General features: G+C 41.1%; 1 long non-coding RNA gene across 1 annotated transcript; it reads left to right on the plus strand.

The window, feature by feature from the left end:
* The first annotated feature begins 12,152 nt into the window (after positions 1-12,152).
* Positions 12,153-21,743, plus strand: LOC137496485 (uncharacterized). The gene is made up of 3 exons (XR_011016878.1): positions 12,153-12,438; positions 19,725-19,881; positions 21,010-21,743. It is a non-coding gene; the product is annotated as an uncharacterized lncRNA (long non-coding RNA).
* Positions 21,744-22,341: the final 598 nt, after the last annotated feature.

Here is a 22,341-nt window from a genome sequence, read left to right on the forward strand (position 1 = left end):
AGTTAAAATTTAGCTTGTTGTAGAGAGGAAGTGTATACAAAAAACGTTCGAGGTTACAGAAGTAACCCTTCGTTCCCCGAGGAGGGGAACGGAAGTGCCATGAATGGGAGGATTCGGATCAGAAGCCGCTTATCTGGAGAGTATTGAACGGGCCAATGAATGAAATTAATTGGCAGCGTAAGCTTGCGCAGGTGTGCGACATCTGCAATCATCTCAGCATATAAGCACACCTGAAGCCAGCAGACGCCATCCTTTTAAGCTGAAGAGACTTTCAAACAGCTAAGGGACAGTCATTATGGCGACGGAATATGGCACTTCCGTTCCCCTCCTCGGGGAACGAAGGGTTACTTCTGTAACCTCGAACGTTCCCCTTCGGTTGGGGAACTTCAGTGCCATGAATGGGAGAATATGGAAAGCGCCATAATGACTGCACCTTACCAACACCCCCGATGAGGAGATAGTCAAGCAAGCGTGACGCACCCACATCATGGGGGGCGCGGTCCTCCAACGTGTCCCTGGCCCTAATTTATCCTACTTCAACAGAAGTTTTACGGATTTAGATATATTTTTTGGGAAGTCGTGAGCATCTAGATAATTCTAGGAAATACGACAGTACGTTGGGAAGCGTGCAATCCCGATAGGGAGGACGCTGCGGAGGCCATCCGTTACCCAAGGGGGGGATAGATGGCAGAATTTACCTATGGACTAGCCCTAAAAAGGGGGAGTACGCATAGCAAAGAGTGGTTAGCGGAGAGGGAAGACACGGGTCCGCCCAGGGGGGGGACTTAACCGTGGCGGAATAAGCATATGGGATCGCCTAGTGGGGATCACGCATAGCAGGCACCTATACCCAAAACGCGGGCTGACCAGCGGGCAGACCTACAACGTAGTGGGCCAGCAAGTGACTCCTCCGCTGAGTCAGTGCTGGGGGCCACGGAGGAATCTGCAGGGCTCACCTGACGGGGAACTTTACTGACAGATAAAAAAGGCGCACGTACCTCCGTGTTAGGGAGAATGGCGCAGCAAGCGTGTTTCAACACCCTACCGAGTTGTCTCCTCAATCACCAAAGGGTTACCTAATACCCTTGAGGAAACCGGCTCCACTCGCAGATTGTAAAACCTTGCAAATGTGTTGGGTGTCGCCCAGCCCGCAGCTCTACAGATGTCTGTTAGAGAGGCGCCGCGTGCACGCGCCCAAGAGGATGCAACGCTCCGAGTGGAGTGTGCACGTACTCCCGGGGGACACGGCTGACCTCGACTCGAATAAGCGAGTGAAATGGCATCCACAATCCAGTGGGATAATCTTTGTTTCGATACGGCACTTCCCTGCTGCCGACCGCCATAACAGACAAAGAGCTGCTCAGATGATCTAAAATTCTGAGTACGGTCCACATAAATGCGCAGAGCGCGAACTGGACAAAGTAAAGAAAGGGCTGGGTCTGCCTCCTCCGGGGGCAGCGCTTGCAGGTTCACTACCTGATCTCTAAAGGGGGTGGTAGGAACCTTGGGCACATAACCGGGGCGGGGTCTCAGGATAACGTGAGAGTAATCCGGCCCGAATTCCAGGCACGAGTCACTGACTGAAAATGCCTCCAGGTCCCCGACCCTCTTGATGGAGGCCAACGCAACCAGCAGAGCTGTCTTCAGGGACAGAAATCTTAGAGATACTGATTCGAGTGGCTCAAAGGGATCGGATCGCAGACTCGTGAGAACGAGGGCGAGATCCCAAGAGGGCATGAGAGGGGGGCGAGATGGATTAATTCGCCTAGCACCCCTAAGGAACTGGATGACCAGGTTATGCTTTCCCACGGTGCCGCCAGCTACCGCGCTATGATAAGCGGAGATGGCGGCCACGTAAACCTTGAGAGTGGAGGGCGACAGCCTGCTGTCCAACTTCTCTTGAAGGAAAGAGAGCACAACACTAATCTGGCAATTTCGGGGGTCTTCTCTGCGAGAGACGCACCATTCAGTGAATAGACTCCACTTCAGGGCGTAGGCGCGCCTCGTGGAGGGGGCTCTAGCCTGAGTGATGGTATTAACCACCGCAGTCGGTAGGTTACCTAAGTCTTCCTCGCGTCTAGGGACCACACGTGGAGGTTCCAAAGATCGGGGCGAGGGTGCCAGATGGTGCCCTGTCCCTGAGAGAGTAGGTCCTCTCTCAAAGGGATCCGCCAGGGGAGGGCCGTCGCGAGGAGTGAGAGCTCTGATATCCAGGTCCGGTTGGGCCAAAGGGGCGCAACTAGCAGAACCTGTTCCTCGTCCTCCCTGACCTTGCACAGAAACTGCGCGAGCAGGCTCACTGGGGGAAACGCATACTTGCGCATGCCCCGAGGCCAGCTGTGGGCCAGTGCATCCGTGCCGAGAGAGCCCTCGGTCAGGGAAAAAAACAACTGGCAGTGAGCGTTCTCGGGGGAAGCAAACAGATCGATCTGGGCCTCCCCGAATCGCGCCCATATCAGCTGAACAGACTCGGGGTGGAGTCTCCATTCTCCAGGGCATAACAGCTGTCGTGAGAGCGCATCGGCTGCACGATTGAGCGTGCCTGGGACGTGAATGGCGCGCAGCGATTTCAGCCGCGGGTGACTACAGAGGAGCAGACGGCGGGCGAGCTGAGACATGCGGCGAGAGCGCATACCCCCCATGCGGTTGATATACGCCGCCGCTGCCGTACTGTCCGTCCTGACCAGCACGTGTTGCCGCTCCAGCACCGGTAAAAAGCGGTGGAGAGCGAGGAACACTGCCAACAGCTCTAGGCGATTGATATGCCAATGCAGCTGGGCACCCTTCCAGAGGCCCGCAGCCGCATGCCCGCGACACACGGCCCCCCAACCTGTGTTGGAAGCGTCTGTTGAAACAACAACATGGCTGGACGCCTGTCCTAGAGGCACACCGGCCTGTAGGAACGAGGGGTCGTTCCAAGGGCTGAGGGCGCGGCGACACAGCGCAGTAACCGAGACCCGGTGTGTGCCCGCGTGCCATGCGCGTCTGGGGACCCGATCGTGAAGCCAGTGCTGAAGTGGTCTCATATGGAGCAACCCGAGCGGCGTGACGGCGGCTGCGGATGCCATATGCCCCAGGAGCCTCTGAAAGAACTTCAGTGGGACCACTAGTTTGCTGTCGAGCTCCCTCAGACAGTTCAGCAACAGGCGAGCGCGTTCCTCGGAGAGGTGCGCTACCATGGTGATCGAGTCCAGCTTCATCCCGAGAAAAGAAATCCTCTGCACGGGGGCGAGTTTGCTCTTTTCTCGGTTGACCTGAAGCCCCAGTAGGCGGAGATGCCGAAGCACCTCGTCCCTGTGCATAATCAATTGCTCCCGCGAGTGGGCTAAAATCAGCCAGTCGTCGAGATAACTGAGTATGCGAATGCCCGCGAGCCGAAGGGGCGCTAGGGCACCCTCCGCGAGTTTGGTGAAGACCCGCGGAGACAGAGAGAGCCCGAAGGGGAGGACCTTGTACTGCCACGCTCGACCCTCGAACGCAAACCGCAGAAATTGGCGGTGGCGTGGAAGAATGGAGACATGGAAATACGCGTCCTTCAGGTCTATGGCTGCAAACCAATCCCGAGGACGAACGCATTGGAGAATGCGCCTCTGCGTGAGCATTCTGAACGGCAGCTTGTGCAGACAGCGGTTCAAAACGCGCAGATCTAGGATTGGCCGTGACCCACCGCTCTTTTTGGGTACGATGAAGTATGGGCTGTAAAACCCACTCTCCATCTCGGCTGGAGGAACCGGCTCGATTGCACCCTTCGCCAGGAGGGCAGCAATCTCCTCTCGCAAGACAGGGGCGGACAGGGGGTTGACCCTGGAGAAATACACGCCCGTAAACTTGGGGGGCCGTTTCGCGAACTGAATCGCGTAACCGAGTCTGATTGTGCGTATGAGCCACCGCGAGGGGCTGGCCCGCGCTAACCAGGCAGGCAGAGCCCTCGCTAATGGAGTCATCGCTACAATCGCTGACGTACCAGCGGTGGGGCAGCGCGGAGTGGGTGTGCTGATCCGGGAAGCACGAGGGTCCCGCGGAAAAGCTGGAGGAGAGTGATTCGCTCTGGCTCCGCACCCTGACTCCGGAGAGGGGGCTGGAGGGCTGAGGGAAGGGAGACCGTCCCCCCAGCGCTCGTGAGCCACTGGCGAAGCACGTAGAGTCTGCGAGCCGGAAGGCAGCGCGTCCCGGACTGGCAGAACTCGTGCAGTCACATCCGGGGAAGGGAAAAAGTGCTCTTTTACTGATGTTTTGGTGGCACTGAAAAGTACCGTTGTTATCGGGGCCCCGCCCTCCAGCGGGGAAAGAGCAAGTTTCCTCTTCTCCGGATGGCCTGTCTCAGGGACGCTTCGCGGTCCGTTTACCGGACTTAACGGCGCCCTGGGCAGGAGGGGCTGCCTGCTTTCGAGGTGAACGCCGCGCCCGCTTGGCCGGAGGCGCAGGCGGGGGCGGGGCAGCACTCGTTGGCGGGCGCCCTCGGCGAGGAACAGCGGAGGTGGATGGCTCGGCGGGCGGAGCGGGCTTACGGCCACGCCGATAGATGACATTGCCCATCGCATCCGACTGCTCTTTCACCGCCTTGAATTCCTGGGTGAATTCACCGACGGTGTCGCCGAACAGGCCAGCCTGGGATATGGGCGAGTCAAGAAAGCGAACTTTGTCAACGTCGCGCATATCGGCCAGGTTTAGCCAGAGGTGGCGTTCCTGAACCACAAGTGTGGACATCGTCCTCCCCAGCGCACACGCGGCGGACTTAGTAGTCCGAAGAGCATAGTCGGTCGCGGTGCGCAGCTCATGTAATAAGCTTGGGTTGGACCCGCCCTCGTGCAGCTCGGCCAGCGCCTGCGCTTGGTAGCGCTGGTAGGTGGCCATCGCGTGCAAAGCAGAAGCAGCCTGGCCCGCAGCCTTATAAGCTCTGGCTCCGAGGGAGGCAGACAACCTACAGGCTTTGGACGGGAGGCGGGGCAAACCCCGCCACGTAGAGGCGCCGCGCGGACAAAGATTGACCGCGATAGCGCGCTCCACTGACGGGATCGCCTCATACCCCCTGGCAGCTCCGCCGTCAAGGGCGGTGAGGGCGGAGGCACTCGCAGCACGGGCAGAGAAAGGTGCCCTCCAGGACTGCGTGAGCCTACTGTGCACTTCCGGGAAGAAGGGGACGAGAGGCTTCGAAGGCTTCGCCTTCTTGTCCTCTACGTAGCACCCATCTAGTCGGTCCGGCCGCGGAGCTGGGGGATAAACCATCTCCAACCCCACGGCCGAAGCAGCCCGGGAAAGCACGGCTAACATGTCCGCTTCAGGATCCGATTTGACAGCGCTCACCTGCCCGGAGGGGGCGAGCGGGTCCGGATCTTCGTCGGACAGTGAAAGCCCACCCTCCGATGCCGCGGAGGACATCTGATCTCCGGTGTCAGCGAGTGTGAGAGCTACCATCTGGTTAGACGGATCACTCTCACCACCCGAAGCTTGGATGGAGCGCCGTGAGGAGCGAGAGGTCCGCGAGCCCGTGGGCGGCGGATTAGCTCCCGCTGAAACCCTCAGATCTGCCCGAGCGCCCGCTGCTTTTTTAGAACAGGAGGCAACTGGGGTGGCTCGCTCTCTTGCGAAAGTTAGCCGCGATCTTAGCTGTGCAACGGTCATGGCATCGCAATGACGACATGAACCGCCCGCGAGCACCGCATTAACATGCTGGACCCCCAAACATGCAATGCAGTGATCGTGTCCATCATCCGGAGACAGGAAACCCCCGCATCCAGAAACGCACAGTCGGAGCGCCATCCTGAAAAGGACGTGCTGCACGACTGTGTTGCTCTTTTAGGAAAGTTGCAACTATACGCACCGCTCTGGAGGACCGGACCCAAAGAACCGCAGGCAAGGGAGTAACCCAGCTCGACCGTCTGCCACCGCGAAGACCCACTCTGGACCGGGAGACACACTCGTTCGCTCTGAAGTGCTGATCAGCAAGAGGAACCCTCATCGACTCACTCAGAAAGGATCTGAAGCGAAAAGGATGGCGTCTGCTGGCTTCAGGTGTGCTTATATGCTGAGATGATTGCAGATGTCGCACACCTGCGCAAGCTTACGCTGCCAATTAATTTCATTCATTGGCCCGTTCAATACTCTCCAGATAAGCGGCTTCTGATCCGAATCCTCCCATTCATGGCACTGAAGTTCCCCAACCGAAGGGGAACTGCATAACTCAGCCATATGATGATGATGAGGATGATGATGATACAGGAGAAATCAAACGACTTCAGTAATTTCACTTTCTATGTTGTCAAAGTACACAGGGGTACACAATTTATTCACTATTTAATTAATTTCAAGTAGTTATAAACATAAATGTGTGTCTTTCTTCTGTTGAACACAAAAATATTTTGAAGAAAGCTGAAAACCTGTAGCACGTTATCTTAAAGGTGCAGTAGGTGATCTGCCTAAATGCTAACCAGTTAGCATAATACTTTTGAAAAATAATCCCTTCCCGGCTCTCCAAAGCCACGCCTCCTGATATCACGAATGCGCACATTAAAGATGACAGAGACCACAAATAGATCATGTCAATCACCAGTTAGAAAACTTTATAGAACTTTATAATCTACAATTCTGAATGAAAAACTGTATCTAGCACATTTTTAGTTGTATAGTTAGCAAGTATAACTTGTCATAATGTGCAATATTTCATGCAAGGACTGCTGTCCCTCTAACGTGATTTGTCCTAATGCGACTGTACGCTTCGTGTTTGGCCGGCTGCATGCAGGAACTACACTTGAGCCATACTGACAGGCTATTTCAGAATATTCAAAGTAGCATGGTAAACAATATAGGGAGTGCGTCACAGGTTGTCATTGTTCAAAAATGAACCAATGTGAATATAAAACCAACTTCACCTCAGTAGAGCAGGCTAGGAGGAATAGTGCTTTTTACTGATGTTTTGTTGTTAAACTACAACAACGACATTATCGATGCTGTAAAATGTCCCTTATCAAATTGAAAATAGTCACATTCATTTTTCGCCTGAAGATTTCAGTGGCTGAACAACACATTCGTGCATAAAACCCATTCATAACAACAAAATCTACATGAGCTTTGCATGACTAAAAAAGATTTAAAACAGAACATGGCCTGTCTAAAAGAAATACTTCAGCCAAAATTGATTCAGGATTTTAAAAAGTTTTGATTCAGCATTTGTTTTTACTGCTCCGCAAATAGTGGATCTGTGTGAACGGCTGCAGATGTAAATCTACATTTGTTGACATACAGTTTGGGCTACTTATCAGAATTATGGGAAATGTCGGCCGGACAATATTTTAATTGGATGAACATTTTTAAGTCTTATGGCTTACACAGAATATAAAAATACATATACACTTAGATCATTTACTTTAATCATTACTATTGGAATGTGAAGATACTTTCAACCAGCACAGCAAAAAAATGTTCCTGAAGAATCACCTTTAACATACATAGAACAAAAAGCAGAATCTATGAAGGTCAACAAGTTTTCAGCATTTCTCACAATGTCTTTCTTCGTGTTCAAAAGAAGAAAGAAACTCTGATGTTTGAAACAAGTGAAGGGCGAGTAAACTATTCCTTAAGTAATGTTGATATACATGGTTTGTAGGGGTTCTATGAAGTAAAATCAAAGTCAAATTTAATTGTTAAATGTAAAATATTTAATTAAACATTTTTAAGGTTAGCTCCAAACAATTATGAATCATTTGAAATCAATACAATACAATATCTTCTCTTAAAGTGAATTTTTTAAAATTGTCACCAGGAATTATAAGGTTCTATCTGATATTTTTGTCAAAATTGAGTTATTGACAAATTCTTATTAAATGACAACTTATTTACATTATGGGATGTTTTTTAAGAAGTTGTTTACATTTTAAGACTTTTTATTTAAAAAAGAAATGTTACACACATACTGTTTGCTACGGAATGCAAAAATTTGAAGCTCAATATCTCAAAATCATTCAAAACGCAGATAACTCCATAGTGGTTTTAATTCCAAGGTGACGAAATAACTATAGTGTATCAAAATACAACTTTGTGTTGATCTTGGTTATGTTTATTTATTAATTTTACTTGTAATTTGAAATACTTGTCATTTTAGCATGTAATTCAAAAAACACTGCTCCTTAACACTAGTAGTAAGGGAATAGTATGGGAATAGCTTTACTGTACTTTCTGATCACAATGTAAAAAAGTCATGATTTTTCTCACTATTGTCAATTAGTGATACACTCGGAAATGATTTAAAGAGGATTCCTTGGATTTACTACCTTTTTTTTAAGTTAAATGAACAAAAACAATTTATTTAGGCTGAATTTATTTTTTTTAATCTAACAATTTAAGTTGAACATTACTAAATTTATCACTTTGCTTAAATTCAACACATAAAAAGATGTTTTGCAGACATCATTTTATTTTCAGTGTATTAATGTTTAATATTAGTATTTATTCTTTAAGACACAAAGATTTGAGAAGTAAAACATCCTTAAAGGATACTAGTAAGGCCTTTTTAAGATCTAAAAAAACTTTGAAAATAGTATACATTTGATTTTCTATTTATTTTCTTCGACTCCCTGAACTGTCTCTGAACTGTTTCTAGCAACAACAAAAAAAAAAGATCAATGAACATATGTATGCATGCAAGCATATCCACATAAATATGCAAGACAGAATGATAACACATTTAATTAACATTCTTTGCGATTAGTGATAAAGCGTGTATTTCATAAATTAAACATTTCCTTCACTATAATTTCAATTAATTCTAGCAAATATTTATATTTCTTGGAATATGGGGGGATGATTGTGTGGGTACAAGATTGCACCCAAAGCAAAAAGCACAAGTTACATTTTTGGTAACACTTTGGGTCTGATTTGTTAATTTCATTCACAACCTAATATGAACTAAGTATAGTTTTAACACATTTATTAACGTTTTGGTCATTAGTCCATGGTCCATCAACTCAACGTTAACAAACACAACCTTTGTTTATATTAATGTATTACTACATGTAAATATACATTAACTAAAATGAATAAATCCTGTAGAAGTATTGTTCATTGTTAGTTCATGTTTCTTTTCTTAACATTTACTGAATTTTCAAAAATGAATTTAAACCTAAAAATATGCAATTTGTTCTTTATATGTTTTGGATGAATCCATTCAGAGTAAAACCTTCAGGTCTTGATGTGCTCACTTATTTTTCATGCTGGTAGAGACAATTAAAGCAGAACTTGCTCCCTACCGGTTGATTAGGAGCAATTAGTCTCTGAAAGGATTTTATACAAGGTTAACCTACACTCTTAAAAATAAAAGCACCAGGAAGAACCAAAAATGAGTTTTCAGAGTTTTCAGAGTGATGTCATGAAATAACCTTTTTTGGTTCCCCAAATGACATGAGATCTTCAAAGAACTCATTTTCCTTAGTTTGAAGAACATTTTTATAATCTAAAGCACATTTTCCCACATTTCTCATGGAATGAAAATGTTCCATGAATGTTATAGTTTCTTGGAAGCATCAATGCCCATAAAGAATATCATGTTATAAAGGGATAGTTCACCCATCATTTATTGTTCTAAAACAGCTGAACAAGTAAGAAGATACTAGGAAAAAGGCTGGAAACCTGTAACCATTGGCTTCCATAGTATTTTTCTACTATGAATTTCAATGGTTACAGGTTTTTACCATTCTTCAAAATATATTCTTTTGATGACATGATGGCATAACTTTCAATTTTGGCTGAATAATCTTTTTTTGTTTTTTTGTAGTTGAACATGAGAGAAGATGTTTAGAAAAAGGTTGGAAACCTGTAAACATTGGCTATCAGGGTGTTTTTTTTTCCTACTATGGATGTCAATGGTTACAGGTTTCTAACATTCTTCAAAATATATTATTTTAGGTTTAAACCAAAAAAAAAAAATAATAATTAAATACTTGATCTGGTTTAATACATTTTGAGCATGAGTAAACGATGGCAGAACTTTGATTTTGCATGAGCTATCCTTTTTTCTGTCCTGTTAAACATTAAAGAAGAAGTTTAGAAAAAGTTTGGAAACCTGTAACCATTGGTTTTCATCATATATGTATGACAATGGTTACAGGTTTGTAACATTCTTCGAAATATATTATTTTGTTTTCAAAAGAACCAAAAAAATAAATAAAATAAAAATTCTATCTGGTTTGGTGCAAATCAAGTGTGAGTAAATGATGGTAGAACTTTCAATTTTGGATGAGCTATCCCTTTTTTATACTGTTAAACATGAAAGAGATATTTAGGAAAAGGCTGGAATCCTGTAACCATTGGCCATCCTATTGTTTGTTTTTCCTACTATGTATATCAATGGTTACAGGTTTCTAACATTCTTCAAAATGTATTATTTTGCATTCAACGGAACAAAAAAACACCCACTCGATCTGGTTTGGAACAAGTCGAGCGAGAGTAAATGATGGCAGAAATTTACATTTTGGGTGAGCTATCCTGTTTTTTCGCACTGTTGAACATGAAAGAAGATATTTAGTAAAATACACACCAGATGCGCCACGACACGTTGCGGATATGACAGTTAAAATATGAAAGAAGAAATTTTGAAAAAGTTTGGAAACCTGTAACCATTGGTTTTCATCATATATGTTTGTCAATGGTTACAGGTTTGTAACGTTCTTTAAAATATATTATTTTGTTTTCAACAGAACCAAAAAAAAAAAAAAAACACTTGATCTGGTTTGTTATAAATCAAGTGTGAGTAAATGATGGTAGAACTTTCAATTTTGGATGAGCTATCCCTTTTTTATACTGGTAAACATGAAAGAGATATTTAGGAAAAGGCTGGAATCCAGTAACCATCGGCCATCCTATTGTTTGCTTTTCATCCTATGTATATTAATGGTTACAGGTTTCTAACACTCTTCAAAATATATTATTTTGCATTCAATGGTACAAAAAAAACTCCACTCGATCTGGTTTGGAACAAGTCGAGCAAGAGTAAATGATGGCAGAAATTTACATTTTGGGTGAGCTATTCCGTTTTTTCGTACTGTTGAACATAAAAGAAGATATTTAGTAAAACACACACCATATGCGCCATGACACGGCGCGCTATTGACTGTTTAAAATATCACACACTGGACGCACATTCGCATGATATTTAATATGAAACAATTCAGATGGCGCTCTGTGGCGCAGCAGAAATATGAATAGTGTCCTGAATCGTGGCTGGGCACCGCGGCCAGCCGCTGACTTGCGGCGCCGGTATATGTACCTGATAGAAACCTATGTTTGAATTCTAAAATGCATGGTGCTGCGTGGCGCGTTGTCGAGCAATGCTTCTGGTGTGTGACCCCCTTTAGTGTTTGTTTTTCCTACTATAGATGTCAATGGTTACAGGTTTATAAAATTCTTCAAAATATATTATTTTGTGTTCAACAGAAGCAAAAATAAAAACTCAGTAAGGTTTGGTACAAGTTGACTGTGAGTAAATAAAGGCAGAACTTCAATTTTGCTTGTGCTATCCCCTTTTTTTGTACTGTTGAAGATGAAAGAAACCTGTAACCGCTGGCTTTCATTGTACTACGTACTACTATTCTACTATGTATATCAATGGTTACAGGTTTATAACATTCTTCAAAACTATTTATTTAGCATTCAACAAAAAAATTGGAACAAGTCAAGCAAGAGTAAATGATAAAAAGTAAAAGCAGAACTTTCAATTTTGAGTAAGCTATAAGTGCATCACATCTTTTGAATGCAAAACATTCAGAATGGATCACATTGTTCATGATTAGACCAAAAGTCTAATCATTACCACACTGGTTATTCTGTACATCAAAACTACCTCAGATAACACAGAATTAAAGCGCTTCATTTACGTTCCTCAATTCTCCCCGATTTCCCTCTCTGAAAACAGTGAAATTCCACAGCTTTGGTGGAATGTTCTCAGTGCCCCTTTGGAGCAGGGGCTTGTGTGGGAAGGAGGAGAGGAGGGACTCTAATAGCTAACAGTGGATTTACATTCTTTGTTGAACATAATGGGGGAGCCAGAGGGGCCGTGAGCCAGGAGGGAGCTGCCCCACTGCGATTCCTCCTGTGAAAACAGCAACCCCGTCACTCACCACACAAGTACCTCATTATCATCCACAGTCGGCTCCAAGTAAATCACTCCAATGCGCTGCAGCGGAGGTAAGCGGCCAGGCCGACATGTTCAATGCAAATCATACATACCGAAATTTCTGCCGCCGAGGACAGGACATAATACAAAACATAAGACAAACACGTCTGGTTTCCAAGCAACAGAGCCAGTCTGAACGCACCCTGAGGGAGGTTTTTCGTTTTTTTCGGGGTTCATCTCGAGGAGATTTCCTTGTGGTATTTGACTCCTCTGACCTCCCTCAAAAGGTCTGGATTTGCGTACCTTGGGAAAGCAGGAATTTTTTTGCGCCCGAGGTTCGTTTAAAGTACCATCAGACTTGTTATCTGTTGTAATGATTTATTGCAGCATCTGTCTTTGTCACAGGACCGTGAGTATTGACCTAATGGCTCCTTCATAAACACGTCCCTCATTTGATGTGAGCTGTTGCTCTGATTTATTTATCTCGCGGGCACCGTAACTTAGTTTGTGTTAATACTGTGCTGCTGTGCTACTGACCGAGCTTATAATAAACATCTCAGACTTGTACAGCTTAATATTTGACTGGAGAGAGGCAGTACTTACAGTGTAGAAGAACAGGATTGAGTTGTCTTTTGAATTTAATGGTACAAATCACTTTACAAATGGCCTGTCACGAGTGACAATCTGAGAAAGTTATTAATATACACAGAAATATAGGATTACTTAAATCTTGAATAGTTTAATCTACCAAACAAGCTTTTCTACATTGAATATGATACTTGAAAAAGCTTCTTATATTATGATACTTCAAAAAGCTTCTTATATTAGGATATTTGAAAACGCTTGTAAGTATAGCTTGGATAAAAAGAAAAAAAAATCACGGTTTCATGGTCTCACGGTATTGTGATTACTGCTCTAAATTATGTTCTTTTTAAATGTCTGGGTAAAAAAAAAAAAAAAATTTTCCCACATTGAACACAATATATTTTATTTTAGGAACATTTAAAATATTTTGTAACAGTAGCTTTTGATGTAGAGGGTCCAACAAAATAATATAGTCGCAAAAAAACATGTAAACATTTTAATTGTATATACTTTAGGAATGGTATGACAGAAAATTCTGGCGGTTTCTAAATCTTGACTTTTCCATACCGTGATAAAACTCCAAACTGGTTATCATCCCATGCCTAGTCAGCAAATTCATGAGATCACATTAATCAGTTATAGATGTATAGTAGATTGTGTAAATCCGATAATGCAGGACAAAAATATGCTCACGTAATTTCTAACAACATTTTAAGGACAAAATTGTTAGCTTCTTTAAACTAATTTTTTTCGATAGTCTACAGAACAAACCATCTTTATACAATAACTTGTTTAAATACCCTAACCTGGTTAACCTAATTAACCCAGTTAAGCCTTTAAATGCCACTTTAAGCTGTATAGAAGCTTTTTTTTTAAATATCTAGTAAAACAATATTTACTGTCAACATGGCAAAGATACATTAAATCAGTTATTAGAAATTAGTTATTAAAACTCTTATGATTAGAAATGTGTTGTAAAAAATCGTTTTTCATTAAACAGAAATTGGGGAAAAATAAACAAAGGGCTAATCATTTTGACTTCAACTGTATGTTGTGTCAACACTATGTGATTGAAAACACAACAACAACATCGACAACAAAACACAAGATTAAAACAAGTTTAACATACATTTTACAGGTGTAATTCCTTAAAAAGGTGGCGAAATTTAAAAATAAATTTTCCAAATCACGTTTTGTGGTAATTTCATAGAACACAGGTACCAAACTCAGGCTGTTTCTCAATTCCAAGAACGCAGAGAACAGACTCGCGTTCTTGTGAAGACTATTGCAAGGTCAACTCGGAAAACAAACTCGGGAGATCACAAGAACAGAGAACGTGTCCTGTGAGAACTGAGACGCTGTTTACTTTCACGGTCTCATTTAGGGAAACTCCTGAAATAAATAAGCTAAATCTCTGAACTCTAATAATACATCTATATAAAAAGTTGTGCTTCCCACCTCCTTTATTCATTTTAAGGCTTCTAGAGCGAGTTCTGTGCTCAAGTCTGCATCGGTGCATCCTTAATATCAAGAACACATTCGGGAACTTTTATCCATTCTCCGTTCTTGTGGTCTTAAGTTTTAGACCTGAATTTTGGTGGTTGATGATGACTTTACATGAGAACACGAGGACGCAAGATAACTGAAGAACGCATATTGAGAAACAGCCTCAGTTCCTGAATGGCTACAGCTCTGCACAGTTTAGTTCCAATTCTAATTAAACACACCTGATCAAACTAATCGAGTCCTTCAGGCTTGTTTGAAACCTACAGATAAGTGTGTTGAGGCATGGTTGGAACTAAACTGTGCAGGGCTGTGGCCCTCCAGGAACTTTGACAAGCCTGTCAAAGAAGAACTATTATTGTTTCCCCAAGAACCTTCTTTAAAGAACCCCTTTTTCACATTATAATCTAAAAAACTTATTTACACTGTAGCTTCTTTGGAGTGAAAAAGTTCTATAAATGAAACGGGGCATTCATGGAAACATTGATGCTTATAAAACTAATAAAGGTTTGAAAAATATTCTCTGGTTGTGCTCCTGATTAACAAATAATTACTTCAATATTCCACAAGACACTGGCTCTTTAAAATAAACTTTGAGAGTCACTCCACCGCTGAACTCAATTATTAGTGATGCATTATTAGTAATTGTAAATGCATTATCTTATTAATTTTTTAATGTAATTGTATTTTAAATATTTTTGTTCAAATTGAATATGAACATTTGAAAAATCAGTTCGCTGTCCAACCAACAGTTGCTTTAGAATAACTGTAATAATACCTGTTACTAGTGCCATTAGAAAAGTCAATGAAGTAGCTGTTGTCTAAATTCTAGTATACAAATCACATTCACGGTAGACGTTAAGTGCTAATAAATTGCATTGTGCCAACTCAAAATAATAATATGTCTTGCCATACTGAACTCATGGCACTTGTGGAACATGATGGGGTACAATGTCAAAACTAAACGACTGCTGTTCTATTTGATCTCAAGATTAAGGCATCCTGTAATTTGCAGTGAATAATATGATAATGGGACTTTTCTATAGACAGACATGTAACAGAAATGTTGTTTAATTTGAAATAAAAAAGTCAAGTTTATATAAATATATAAGAGCAATTACTAACACTTTTCTAACATAAGGTGCAGTGCATGCTAGTTGCAACTCTAGCTCCTTTATCCCACTTCGCCTTGATGTGAAACATTTCTTTAATGAATTTAAATTAACTAAAGTATTGTTGAGCTCAGTGCCAGAGCCAGAGCCAGACTCTGGGTAACAGCCACCCTGCTTTAGAAAGACTAAGAGATTAATTTGATGGATCTTTCAGCCGAGCACTTTAGTCTATGGCAGCCTGACATACGTCTCCTCCCTCCAGCCAAGTGTTCTTCGCACATTTCCTTTCATTTCCTGATTGAGGCCTTCCGCCTGCACTCAGTCGCTCTACCTGTCACACGTACAATTATTGCCAGCCACCCCGAACATTAGATCCGCTATTTGCCTTAAATATGAAAGGAAAAAAAAGCGAACTCATTTATGTCACATTTTCTTTTAGCTCAAACATCAGACACACGCGGGGAGAGCTAAAATGTAAGCTAAAACGGAAGGCAGCTCCAAGTACAGCGAACTATTTGTCGGGAAATGTGCTGTCTTTTCTCATCTCGAATTTCAGCTTTGAAAGTGTGTGCAACATAACCAGCTTGCAGCCATTTCTCTCCTGATTTTTTCGGCGAGTGTGTGATGCACTCGCGCACACCGCGGGGGTGTTCGCTGAATCGCTGAGTACCGAATTGAAATGCACTCAGTGGATTAGTGCTATTTGAGAGAGGAGTGCCTCTCCGAGGGGCTGAATGTGCCGCAGGAAAACTGACCTGCGCCCATCACGATTAAAGCCGCCCAGTTTGTTATGCAACAGCGCTACAAGTGCAGTCAGACAACTCCTACAGCTGTTTCATGCAGGAGTCACGACTCAAATGTGTAGGCTCTCCATTACCTTTTGTCCGCTAGCAGCGCTGATTTTTCACAGACTGCCGCTGCGACCCATTGTGGCCCTCCTCCACCCCCACACGCTGGATTGTGAGCCCCCGTTTTGGAGTGTTTCAAATGGAGATGGAGGTGGTGGGGTGACCCCTCAACTGAGTGTGGGAAGCCCGTTTGGGCTGATTAAGCCTTCCACATCCCCTGTTGTGCTCCACCGTGATGTAACACCTTCTCTCCTAGACCAACGTTGCGCACAAAAGCTTCAGCAAACCCTGATGGTTATAATAGGAGAAAGTGCTCGCTATGTGAGTGTTTGGAGATGAGAAATGAGAGGTGATGAATAAATATGAAGCCAGCCTCCGTCGCTCGATTCATCCCCATCTGGATGGACCGGGAAAGCGACGAACGAAGGCTCCGTTCGCCTCTTTGTCTTTGCGTTCTGCGCTGATGGTCGAGTGAATGTATGCATGCATGTGTGGGTGTTTGGTAATGTGATTCTGCGGCACCATTATCCTAACACTCCCTCTCACAGAGCCCAGCAATGGCGTCACCTGTCTAATGATCCAAAAGGTTTGGTGGCATACGAGATTTGTCCTTGATGGTACCTCAAATTCTTATTAAAATGAAAAAGAGAGAGAATAAGAATTCAGACTCCTTTTCTTTTGGCAGCTTTTATTCTGGAACGTTACGGTATTCAAGGGTTTGTTGATGAATTAATATCCATGAGCAATGTCAAGTGTGTTTATTTGGTCTGCTTAGGAAATGCATTTCAAAATCACTGAAAAAAGGCATTAGTTTTTTTGCAGCCCTCAAAATGAAGTCCAATATATTTAAAAATACAAATGCACCACTATTAGAAAATTTGTAGTTTTTTCATATTATGGTAGATTACTGAAAAATGGCAAGTCCTTATTAAATACTACAGCATTTATAAAATTGTCACCTTAAAAATTATAAGGTTCTATTTGACATCTTTGTCAAAATTGAGTTATTAACATATTTTATTAAATGACAATTTATTTACATTATAGTATGTTTTTTTTTTAATTGTTTACATTTTAAGGTTTTTTTATTTAAAAAACAAAAAAGGCTTTATCTACAAAGTCGAACTCTAGCTTGGCTCTATAAGGTTCTTTCTGTGAGCCATTCATTCTGTGATCCAAATGTTTCAGCATTTCAAATGCATGCACAAAAACCAATCAGGATCAGCTTTTTTATTATTCTACCACTGCTCCGTTTACAGGGGGAATAACTAGAAAGAAACACAAAATTAGTCGATTGAAATTATTCAGTCGACTAAATATTGCTGCATCACACAAAATTTAGAACTGAAAAAGGGTGTGAATGTGATGATTTAGAAGTGTTTTTTGACACAGATCAAATGCTACATTTTACCTTGTTGAAAAAGAAATGGTTATTAAAATAACATGTAATATATTAAATGAGTAATATTTTGATTTTTTGTGTGTGTGTGTGTGTGTGTGTGTGTGTGTGTGTGTGTGTGTGTGTGTGTGTGTGTGTATATATATATAGTCAGTGAGACATTTTTTTTTATTTGCTCATTGTCTGTTTCCTTTTAAAGTCTTTAAATTTGCTATTTGCCTTGAAGGGCAAAAACTTAATTTAATACATGGGACATGATTGATATCAATAGTGCCCTTTTAATTACATAGAAGTAACATCTGCATTGGATAAAATATTAAGCACAGCCTTGTATGCTTAATTTGAACAAGAAAATATAGTCATCCTAAAACATAAAATAAATGTTATAAATAACAGAAAATGTTCTTTCTCAAACATCAAAATATTGTTACAACACCATTTTTTATTGTATTTCTTGATAAGTATTGCTTCAGTGAATGATCTGCTAGATAGAATCTTATAATTCCAAGTGGAAAATTACTTTTCAGAATTAGAAGATTCTATCTACATTTGCCCTGTTTGTTTTACCCCAATTAGCAAATGTAAGGGAATGTTGATGATTTACATTTAAAGTACATTTAGGGTCTCTGTCATGCTGATGTATGAAAGAGAACTGTTACACACATATTGTTTGCTTTATGGAATGCCAAAACTTTGAAGCCTTGGACAACATGTGTGTAACAGTTCTCTTTCACACATTAAATTGACAGAGACCCTAAACATACTCTAAATGTAAATGATGCCATGATTGTTGCTCAGTGAAGTGATTGGTGGGCTTTGAAAGGTGAAAAGTTTTTCATTTATTTTAATATCCTGATTACGCGACATAAATAAAAAAACACATCCATATCTCAGCAGGGTCTGTCATGGTTTTGGGTCCCCTAGAAACAATTTTGTTGTGTTACGTGCCTATTTACAAGTGTTGTGACCAATTTTCTGCATGTTTCTTCAGTTGTTTGTGTTGTGACCAATTTGCAACACGTGTGCTATCAAATTGATAAAGATTGTGACGTTATTTGCTGGTGTTTTTTGTAAGTGCATGTGCTTTCTTAAATTGCAATGCGTTGAGCTCTCTCGGCCACCGTAGTTTCTTCTCAATTCTGTGTGGTGCAGCATTATTTAGTCGACTTTGATTTTGTGTTTCTTTCTGGTCTTTCCTTCTGTTAACAGAGCAGACTGGCAGAAATGCTGTTTGGACCTTGTGCATTTGAAGTGATGATTGGATCACAGAAAGCACCTTATAAAACCTATATACTTTTTTTGTTTTTTTAAATAAAAGTCTTAAAATAAAACAAATATTAAAACAACTTATAAAAAACATCACACAATGTAAACAAGTTGTCATTTAATAAGAATATGTGAATAACTAAACTTTGACAAAAATGTCAGATAGAACCTTATAATTTTATTATATATATATATATATATATATATATATATATATATATATATATATATATATATATATATATATATATATATATACATACATACACACACACACACACACACACACACACACACACACACACACACAYAYACAYATATATATATATATATATATATATATATATATATATATATATATTTAAAATTTACACCTAAAATAAACATGCAATTCAATTCAGCTTTATTTGTATAGCGCTTTTACAATGTAGATTGTGTCAAAGCAGCTTCACATAGAATATCATAGTAAATTGAAACAGCGTAGTTCAGTTTTCAGAGTTTAAGTTCAGTTCAGTTTAGCTCAGTTCAGTGTGGTTCAATAGAGTCCAAACACTGTAGAGAAAGTCCATCGATGAGCAGCTCTACAAATCCCAAACCATACAAGCCAGACAGCGGCGAGGAAAAAACTTCACCAATTGTCGAAAATGAAGAATTAAAAAACCTCGAGAGAAACCAGGCTCAGTTGGGCACGACCATTTCTCCTCAGGCCAAACGTCTTGTGCAGAGCTGCAATAAATATGCATTTTTTTCACTAAACCGCTTACATTTTCTAATATCAGCTTATAACATTATTCAGATATATAACGCACATCCATATTAAAATAGTTTAATAACAGTGGTAGAACCACTCAAACTATGTGTCCTAGATTTAATCATATTCTTTTGTTCTTCGGCTTTTCCTTTTCCAGCTGGTGCAAGGATCTTATGAAGGGGATGCATCTGAAACATCTCTATTATCAGTCTGACAGCGGCTCGCTCTCCTCAAGACAGCAGTCCAGAAACTGCAACAAGAGGCCCGAGATCCTCTTGATTATTTTTAATGGTCTGTTTTACACCCTTTCAAAGGTACAAAAGCTGCTTGTTTTTTTGCAACCCACTAGCAACATACTTCTATACTCAAGACAAGTCTTATTATTAGAGAACAATAGAGCCTAAACAATAGCATCTTATTATCGATTAACAAAATAGTTTTGACTCATCTCTCAATTTTTTAAAGTGTATAAAAACTAGCTTACTAAAAAGACTGCAGTGGAACATTGTAGCATTTGACTGGAGATTTTACATTTCCATCAATAATGGGCAAGATTTATTAAATTTTATCAATTATTTTAGTCTAAATGTGGGCATGCATTAACAATTTGTTCCCCCGTTTTAAAACATCTTGGCTATGGTAAACTAATTCATTCTCCTGTTTTAATTTCAAGAACTGTTTTACAATGTGGACACAATTTAGTAAAACGAGGGAAAGAAGAATTATTGGCTATAGTTAAACTGTCCTTCCTGTAGTTAAAAGCTACAGTTACCTGCAAACTGTGCAGATGCAAATATTAACTATCCTTACCTGCATAATGTTACTGTACATCACAAATAATTCTTTTTGGTATTGTAATATGTGGTTAGACAATGTCTGTACTTAAGTTATGCACACAATTTTTACACAAACACACATAATAATTTATGTTTTAAGTGTATTAAAAATGTATTCAACCTGCTGCCTGTTTTCTGCCTGCTAGAGTTCTATTGTAAGCACAGTACTGTGAACATCCATTGTTTTACAAAATGAGGGACAAGACTAAATTACTGTAATCAAGAATGCCACAGATGCCATCCATAGAGATTTAATTGTAAATAATCCAGAACATTCTTTAGGTACATCAAGATACCATCAGAAAGAGTATTAATGGCTTTAGAAAATCAAAATAGATAGATTAATTGATTGATTATTCTATCTATCTATCTATCTATCTATCTATCTATCTATCTATCTATCTATCTATCTATCTATCTATCTATCTATCTATCTATCTGTCTGTCTGTCTGTCTGTCTGTCTGTCTGTCTGTCTGTCTGTCTGTCTGTCTGTCTGTCTGTCTGTCTGTCTGTCTGTCTGTCTGTCTATCTATCTATCTATCTATCTATCTGTCTGTATGTCTAATATGAAAATTATTCATTCATTCGTTTTCTTTTTGGCTCAGACCCTTTATTAATCTGGGGTCGCCACAGCGGAATGAACCGCCAACTTATCCAGCATATGTTTTACTCAGCGGATGCCCTTCCAGCCGCAACCCATCACTGGGAAACATCCATACATACTCAATTACCCAATTCACCTATAGCGCATGTCTTTGGACTTGTGGGGGAAACCAGAGCACCCAGAGGAAACCCACGCAAACACGGGAAGAACATGCAAACTCCACACTGAAACACCAACTGACCCAGCAGAGGCTCAAACCAGCAACCTTCTTGCTGTGAGGCGACTGTGCTACGCAAAAGATGATGACATTTAAAAGAGAACAAAATCCATGTCTGTTCTCTGACTGTTAACAATCTGTAATTGTCAATTGTTAATAACAGACGTTCAAGCATTCTGCCCAGCAACATGTCAGCAGCATCTATTCAAACCAGGTCTCAGTCTCTTCATGCATATCGCTGGCATTTCACTACGAACATACACTAGGACAGGAACATGAACCAACAGGATTGTTATCATTTTTTTGTACTGTTTGCCTTGAATGAACTTGCAGGATGGTATGATTCAGTCACACATGCTTAAGGGGCTGGAAGAGTGACAGTGAAAAGGAACAATAACAAAAACTAAACCTACACCAAATATACATGTGCATCCAATGCAACAGATTCCACAAGTAAACTAAATTTAGGTGGGTGGTGTTTATAGTAAATTGTAAAAAATATTGTAATAGATTAACAGTGGTGCTGTATATATATATATATATATATATATATATATATATATATATATATATATATATATATATATATATATATATATATATATATATATATATATATATATATGATTAAAAATGCCATTGGCTATCTTAAAACAGCATTTTTTGTTAAGATTCTTTAATGTAAAAATAGCTCCTATGATCATTGAAACTTACATGGTCTACAGCTCTTAACATAGTAAGAAGAGAGGTTGTTGTTTTTTTACAAGTTGGCTCAATAATGACACTAAATGAAAATGATTGTGAGTCAACCATGAAAAAGACATTTGAAAAGGATGGATGTGTATAAATGCCCAAGGTAATCCCAAAGTACTGCATAACATACTGTAGAATGCTTCAATACATGATGAGTCAAACATTAAATAAAGCAAAACGACAGGAAATAAAAAACTAAAGTATTTATCACAGATTTCAAATCGATTATTTGGCATTAGTTATTATTCTTCCATCAAATGCATGTGATTTCAATTACAACAGCACAATTCTTTTGAACCAATTTGGAACGTCATGATTAGCTAGTCAGCGTTTTTCAGTGATGCACTATTGTACTATGGTAGG

This window comes from Danio rerio, chromosome 9 (genome assembly GCF_049306965.1).
Source record: "Danio rerio strain Tuebingen ecotype United States chromosome 9, GRCz12tu, whole genome shotgun sequence".
In the NCBI taxonomy this organism is placed as follows: Eukaryota; Metazoa; Chordata; class Actinopteri; order Cypriniformes; family Danionidae; genus Danio; species Danio rerio.